This window comes from Oratosquilla oratoria, chromosome 9, assembly GCF_046742065.1.
Source record: "Oratosquilla oratoria isolate Oo_2021 chromosome 9, ASM4674206v1, whole genome shotgun sequence".
NCBI classification, from domain to species: domain Eukaryota; kingdom Metazoa; phylum Arthropoda; class Malacostraca; order Stomatopoda; family Squillidae; genus Oratosquilla; species Oratosquilla oratoria.
Window position 1 is genome coordinate 51480056 of NC_134785.1, and position 7500 is coordinate 51487555.

At 41.9% G+C, this 7500-nt stretch overlaps 1 protein-coding gene across 5 annotated transcripts in view; it reads right to left on the reverse strand.

The window, feature by feature from the left end:
- Arms (Ankyrin repeat-rich membrane spanning) overlaps positions 1-7500 on the reverse strand; it is a 661393-nt gene that overhangs the window by 370242 nt on the left and 283651 nt on the right. The window lies entirely within an intron of this gene.

The following is a 7500-nucleotide window of genomic DNA, read 5'->3' on the forward strand; positions in this document are numbered from 1 at the left end:
AGAGGAACACTGCGTACGAAGAGCAGGGATGAAAACGAAAACACGACAAAGAATAACAGAGACAGAAGACCTCCCGAAGAAACTGAAACACTCAAGAGTGCTAAACAAGATTTCCTTCATACAAAAATCTATATACGAAATGGCCTCTTCCCCCTTATAGGGGAGGTAGCCAGCTAAGACTTGGACCCACCCTTCATCTACCACACACACCCATCCAGAACCCATTTGTTATCTCTTATCTCAGGTCCTGGTGGACCCAAGGGGGTCCGAAGACTACAGACTGAGGACCCCTATCCTTAAGGTCCAACTTACGAAACCGATGAAGAAAAAGAGAATAAGAAATAAAATAAATAAATAAATAAATAGATAAATAAAATAAATAAAATAATAATGATAAAATAAAATAAATGAACGAAACGATAAAAATGAGGAACAAATACAGAAACATAATCTGCAGAGGTAGGGCAACAAAAGAGAGAGGGAAAATTAGAGGGAGGCAGGAAGGAAGAGAGGAAGAGAGGAACGGGGGAAGGGGAGGAGGAAAAGGTGGAGGGAGGGAAGAAGAATGAGAGAGGGAGGGAGGGAGAGAGGTATAGTGGGAAGGTATGTGTGGAAGCGTGTGAGAGTGAAAGTGAGAGTGAAAGTGAGAGTTAGAGAACAAGAGGGAGTCCAAGGCTCTTAACATTTAGCCACCCCACCCCACCCCCGCCTATCGCCGAAAAGGAACCACAAAACGAATAAAATACTTTGGCGTCAGAGAAGACCAAAGTAAAGGTACCACCCGGTAGGTAAGGGGGCTCATTTCCAGTATACACTATCACAACGCATAAAAATTAATCCCTCCTCATAAGGAAAGGATAGTTATGGAGAAGGCTACAACCGACGCACCTTATGAGAAGATACACCAAAAAAATGAAACGAATATATTTCAAAAGGAACTGATGATATCACACTCTGGAATATTTTAACTTTTGAGCATTATCTAAAGGCTCAAAGAAAAATGCAAAGAAAAGATATATCTACATTTTAAAAGAAACTGATAATATCAAATTACGGAACAGTTGTTGTCTTATCCAAAGATTCCAACAGACTAAAGAAACTTCTCGCGTAGGGAATCGCAGATAACATTCCAAATATTCAAAATTCAAAAAGAAAAGTAGCCTACGAACATAAAGAGAGGTCCCGGCTTTCCATGGACCAAAAGGACTTTTCTATACGATTCTCTTTAAATTCAAAAAGAAAAGTAGCGTATGAACATAAAGAGAGGTCCCGGCTTTCCATGGATCAAAAGGTCTTTTCTATACGTTTCTCTCAAATTCCATTAAAAATCTTATCTTCACCATATCTTCACACAGGATTCATATAATCTGTAACGACGAACTTTACAATTCTTATTCTGGCTAACTGCAGACGATTCTTGCTTTTCCTGCAGAAGCTACAAGATAGTATAAGGAATCAAATCGTCTTGCGTCAGCCGGAATGAAATGTCTGAAGTGGGTTATTGCAGTAAACGATTTTGGAGGAAAGGACCCAAGCTATCTCGACAGGTGTGTTCTTGCACCCTTACACGTGTTGTTAGCCAAAATAAAATTGGTTAGAGCTGTCACCTTATTCGACTGACAATTACAGTAAATGTCTATCAAGTTGCTTTCCACTTCTAATTGCTATTAAAAGAAAACCAAGGGATATATAAAATATCAAACGACATGAACAAAAGAATAAACCTATATCTACATCTATCTATACATATATGTATACATATATATATATATTATATATATATACACATATATATACACATATATATATATATACATATATATATATACAAGATACATCAAATCAGAAGATAAAAAGATTGCGCGTTGTATTGAAGCTACACGCAATAAGATAATCAACAGTGAATCCTCTTTAGCCTTCAACCTCGTATGTTTACAAGAGAATATATATATGTATATATATACATATATATATGTAAATATACATACATACAAATATATACATATCTATATATAGGTATACAGATAGGCGAACAGATGAATAGATTAATGCATATACAAATAACAAATAGGACTACACGTTTCGAGGGTTAGTGCGGTCTAATCAAAGTCCAACTCCTGTGTATTGTCCATTTGTAGACGCCTTAATCCCACTGTTGGGTCACGATGGTTAGATTATGCAAATGCCAGCGTCCAACTCTCGCAGCCTTCGACATTCGGTGTTGCGACAGGCCACGTTTAGAAAAGCACTTAGTCGGTATTTGGCAACGGAGCTTCTTTCGACATTGGAATGTCCTGTTCGGACCTGGCAAGGGCAGTCACGAGTCTTATGACGTGGATAAAATGCAAAATATAGAAATCTAATATGAATATAGGAATAAATAAACAAACACATAAGTAAAATCAATAAATATATTGAAAATAAGCAATATAGATATACGAGTAAATAATGTTAAATAAATAAAATAGAAAAAATCATATCAAAAAGCGACTACACTCAATCGAACCGACGGACGAGATTACTTGAATGTATACATATATATATATATATACATATATATACATATATATATACACATATATATATATATATATATATATATATATATATACATATATATACATATATATATACTTGAAGGATTTTGTTCCCTCTATAGTCAGACTGTTCTTCTCAATGGAACTTCTCGACTTTTTCGCTGCCTATCGTGTCGTTTATTCCAGCTGCCACCAGGTGATTTTATTCACGTGAAAGGGATTAGTATCGATCTGAAACCTTCCTCGCATAACCTTTAAGTTGTATTTTACGATTTCGATCGCGTCTTCTACCTGAAGCCAAACAATTCTATTCAGCTGAGAGAACCCATCACATTCGTAACTAGAGGGGGTTAACCTGTCTCGTTTAATCCCCATGGGTGACTTAACCCCAAACGATTCTAATCGGCTTTGGGGACGTCGTCATTGTGAAGGAGACGATCCCGTGTCGGTTTGGATTCTCCTATTCCTTCACGGGTGAGACGGACACAATACGAGGGGCAATGAAAGGTATCGAAACGTGAGGCGATACACATCATCAGGTCCTTGCGTTACAAAAGGAACTGATTGTTTCTTCAGGTCCTTTGACTCCCTGGAGTCTTCCCGTCCTTGACTCCCAGAGGAGTCGCAAAGCCTTCTTAGCTGAGACTCTCTGAGAGGTCGTGAAGCTTTCTTAGCTGAATAAAGTCGTTTGGTGACAGTTTGAGAAGGAAAATATGTCACCATGTGGTTGACAGGGTAGGTTTGATAAGGGATATGGATTATTAGACAGAAGACAGACAGGCAAAGGCTGACAATAATGGATTGACAGGTAAACAGGAGGGTGAAACAAATGGACAGACAGAAGTTCAGAGACAGACAGACAGATGGACAGACAGACAAAGACAGAGACAGACGGGTCAGAAATATGAACAGGCAGATGGAGAGAAATATGAACAGACATATACAGACAGATGAAAAGTCATAGACAGGTGGTCAGAGGGTCGAACAGCTACTACACAAATACCACCTGATAGACTGACTTCCCTCCCCCCCCCATACTGGGAACCATCTGTGTGACAAATGTCTTGACTCATCTGTGGCGGCCACGCCCACTTATGGCATTCTGTTGGCACTCAAGAACAGGTGCCAGGTCATGATGAACAAGAATGTGGCACCCCGCGGGTCATCAGTTGCCTATAGTATTGTGTACTCGAAATCAGTGTCTTACAAGACACGCAGAACCATGCGAAGTAACCCAAATAAATCATGAAAATTCTACGTAGTACCTGTGAGGCAATACTCTATGACTAGTAGAAGATACCAACGGAGGAGGAGGAGGAGAAGGAGGAAAAGGAAAAGATAAAGAAGAAGGAAAAGTGTAAGGAGATGGAGAAGGAGGAGAAGAAGAAGAAGAAAGAGAAGAAGACGGAGGAGAAGAAGGAGAAGAAGAAGGAGAAGGGGAAGGAGGAGAAAGAGAAGAAGAGGAAGAAGAGGAGGAGGAAGAAGAAGAAAAAGGAGGGGAAAAAGAAGGAGAAGAAGAAGGAGAAGAAGAAGAAGAAGAAGAGAAATTAGGAGAAGGAGAATTGAGAGGAGGAAGAAGAGAAGGGGGAGGAGGAGTAGGTGGAGTGATAGATGCTGTCGTGCATTATCTTATACTCCATGTATCACTGAACAAAGATGTACGGGAGGAAGAGGATAAGTAGAAACAAAAGAAAAAAGAAAAGTTCACCAGCGCTTTTATAATGTGAAGACTAACAACCGATTTTAGAAATATGCTACGTGACTGTGGGCCGTAAGGACATCACACAAGTTCCCGTGGAATTGATCATTATTAAAGTAAAAGCGAGGAGGTTCTGAATCCCCCCCCCCCGCCGAGGAATGGGGGAAGGGGGAGAGGTCACACGAGATCAGCAATGGCGTGAACGGGGAAGGGGGGTAAGGGAGATGTGGTGATGGGGAGATGGGGTTTCGTCATACCTCCTTATCCATGAAGACACGTCCAACCTTTTTTGCGCTTATTTCGGTCTTCTGCATCTTGCTTCTCCACACTTTTTTTTTTTTTTTTTTTTTCGTGTGACTCACCTCACTTACTAGTAAGTGAAGTTCGTGTGTGCGCGCGTGCGTTCGTGTATGTGCGCGTCCGTGCGTGTATGTGCGCGTCTGTGCGTGTATGTGCGTGTGCATGCGTGTATGTGCGCGTGCGTTCGTGTATGTACACGTGCGTGCGTGTATGTGCGCCTCCGTGCGTGTATGTGCGCGTGTATGTGGGTATGTGCGTGTCCGTTCGTGTATGTGCACGCACATGCGTGTATGTGTGCTTGCATGCATGTATATACACATGCGTGTATGTGCGCGTCCGTGCGCATATGTACGTGCGTGTATCTACCAAAAGAAATAAATAGATACTTGTATAAGTAAATAAATGAGAAACACGAGAAGCGTGACGGCCGAGCCCGGTACGGCGCGAGCATCTGGAGACGAAGAGGGATTCGAATCCCACTTGAGAGTAAACAGTCTATTGTCATTTAATGCTTATTGTCACTCCGTTTGTTGGTGTATTTGGCGTGAAATTTAAAAGATGTCCTCCGTGCTTTTCGTGTAAAAGTCTGAGCAAATTAAATTATTCTATTCTATTCCACACACACACACACACACACATTACACTCTAGTAAATACAGTAACTTTAATACACAATTTTAAGAGCAAACTAGACACTGCGAGATACAAAGACGGGTCACCACGAGCATAGCTCCCCTTCCCGTAAGATACAACTAGGTAAAAACAAACACACACACACACACACACACACACACACACACACACACACACACACACACACACACACACACACACACACAAGTTCCACAGAAAGACAAACAGAAGGTGCAAGAAAGCGACAAGTTTTTGTAAAAAGAAGAAGAAAAAAAATTGGACTACAGCACTTGCCTTGCCCAGTGACACAAATTACGACCAAGATATCAGAGCAGAGCAAGGGACCAGCGAGAACATAAAGATAAATTGAAAAAAAGAAATGGAGCAACGAAAGGTCGAGAGTTAAGTAAAAGAAAGGCAACAAGATAATAAAGGAAGACAAATGAAAAATTAAAAATAGAATTGAATTAAAAAAAAAAGACAAAGGGAATGGAAGGGGATGAAGAGGAAATTAAAAGAGGGAAGGGAAGAGAAGAAAGAAGAGGAAAATCTAAAGAAGAAAGACATGAAACTGAAGAATAAGGAGGGGTAATGGAGATCTAAAGACGAGGAAAAAAAGGATGGGGAAGGGGGGAAGGGGAAGAGAAGGGGGAGGAGGAAGGGGAAGGGAAAGGGGAAGGGAAAGGGGAGGGGGAGGAGGAGGAGGAGGAGGGGAGGAAGAGAAGGAAGAGGAACAGGAGGAAGAGGAGGAAATGGTGAGAAGAAGGAGGAGGAAGAGGAGAAGGAAGAGGAGAAGGAAGAGGAGGAATAGGTGGGGAGGGGGAGGGGAGGAGGAGGAGGTAGAGGAGAAGGAGGAGGAGGGGGCATCATTCAGGTGGAACAGCATCGCACCGAGGAGAGAGTTTTGAGGAGGAGGAGGAGGAGGAGGAGGAGGAGGAGGAGGAGGAGGAGGAGGAGGAGGAGGAAGAGGAGGAGGAGGGGAACGGGGAGGCAGAGAAAATTTCAAAAGTGGTCAACATTCTTTTGTCAAGTCTCCGATCTTAAAGGAACACTGAGTGACGCTGATCCGTAGGGGTGCTCCGGAAGAAGCTAAGATAGTCATTTTACCATCTAAGTAACATGACGAAACATCACAACCGAACTACGCAAAATGTAAAAACCAATTCGGCCGAATGGAGACTGCCTAGTGTAGGCCTTATGGTCTCTTGCAGTCTCCTTCATTCTTATGTTCTTATGAGACATAACGACCAGCATCCCCGAGCACAACGCAAAAAACTCGTTATAGATTATGCAGCATATGCCCTGTACATGCTATGTGCATGCATATGCATGAATATGCTTAGCATATTACGTCATCAAGACCTGCAAATGGGCACGGTAGCCCCAACAACCCCAATTAGGCTTGGGCGTAATTGGAAATAGGTCGTTTGTAGTGATTTATAAGTACAAATACCTTCCAGTTAGCGTGGAATGGGGAGACCGTACAATTAGTACGTTCGCGAGTAAAAAGACGTTCGGCCGTTCCTGCCAGGCTGGTAGTACGTTCCCTTAATGATGTAATTATTTTCTTGGGAGTAACATGATCACATTTACAAACCGGTTGGAGGATTTTTTTTTTTTTTTTTTTTTTTTTTTTTTTACGCATGTGCTCATTAACGGAGGGACCACCCCAAAACAAATAGACGCAACACGAGAATGTAAACACACATACACACACACACACACACACGTACTACTAAACTGTATACAAGAGAGATATTGATTAAGAGAGGGTGTAAAAGTACAATGAGACTGGGAGCGAGTGATAGTAAGAGAGAAAGACAAAGAGAGAGAGCGAGAGAAAGAGAGAGCGACAGAGAGAGAGAAAGAGAGAGCGAGAGAGAGTGACAGAGAGAGTGCGACAGATACAGAGAGAGAGAGAGAGAGAGCGAGAGAAAGAGAGAGTGACAGAAAGAGAGAGAGTGCGACAGATGTATATATATTTATAGAGAGAGAAAGAGAGAGAGAGCGACAGAGTAGGAGAGAACGACAGATGTATATATATTTATAGAGAGAGAAAGAGAGAGAGAGCGACAGAGTAGGAGAGAACGACAGATAGAGCGAGTGACAGAGAGTGTGTGACAGATACAGAGAGAGAGAGAGAGAGAGAGAGAGAGAGAGAGAGAGAGAGAGAGAGAGAGAGAGAGAGAGAGAGAGAGAGAGAATGACAGATAGAGAGCGAAGGAGAGAGAGCGACAGTTAAAGAGAAAAAGAGTGAAAGAGAGAGAACGACAGATAGAGAGAGAGTGGGAGGGAGGGAGAGAAACAACGAGAGAGGGCGAAAACGTGGGGG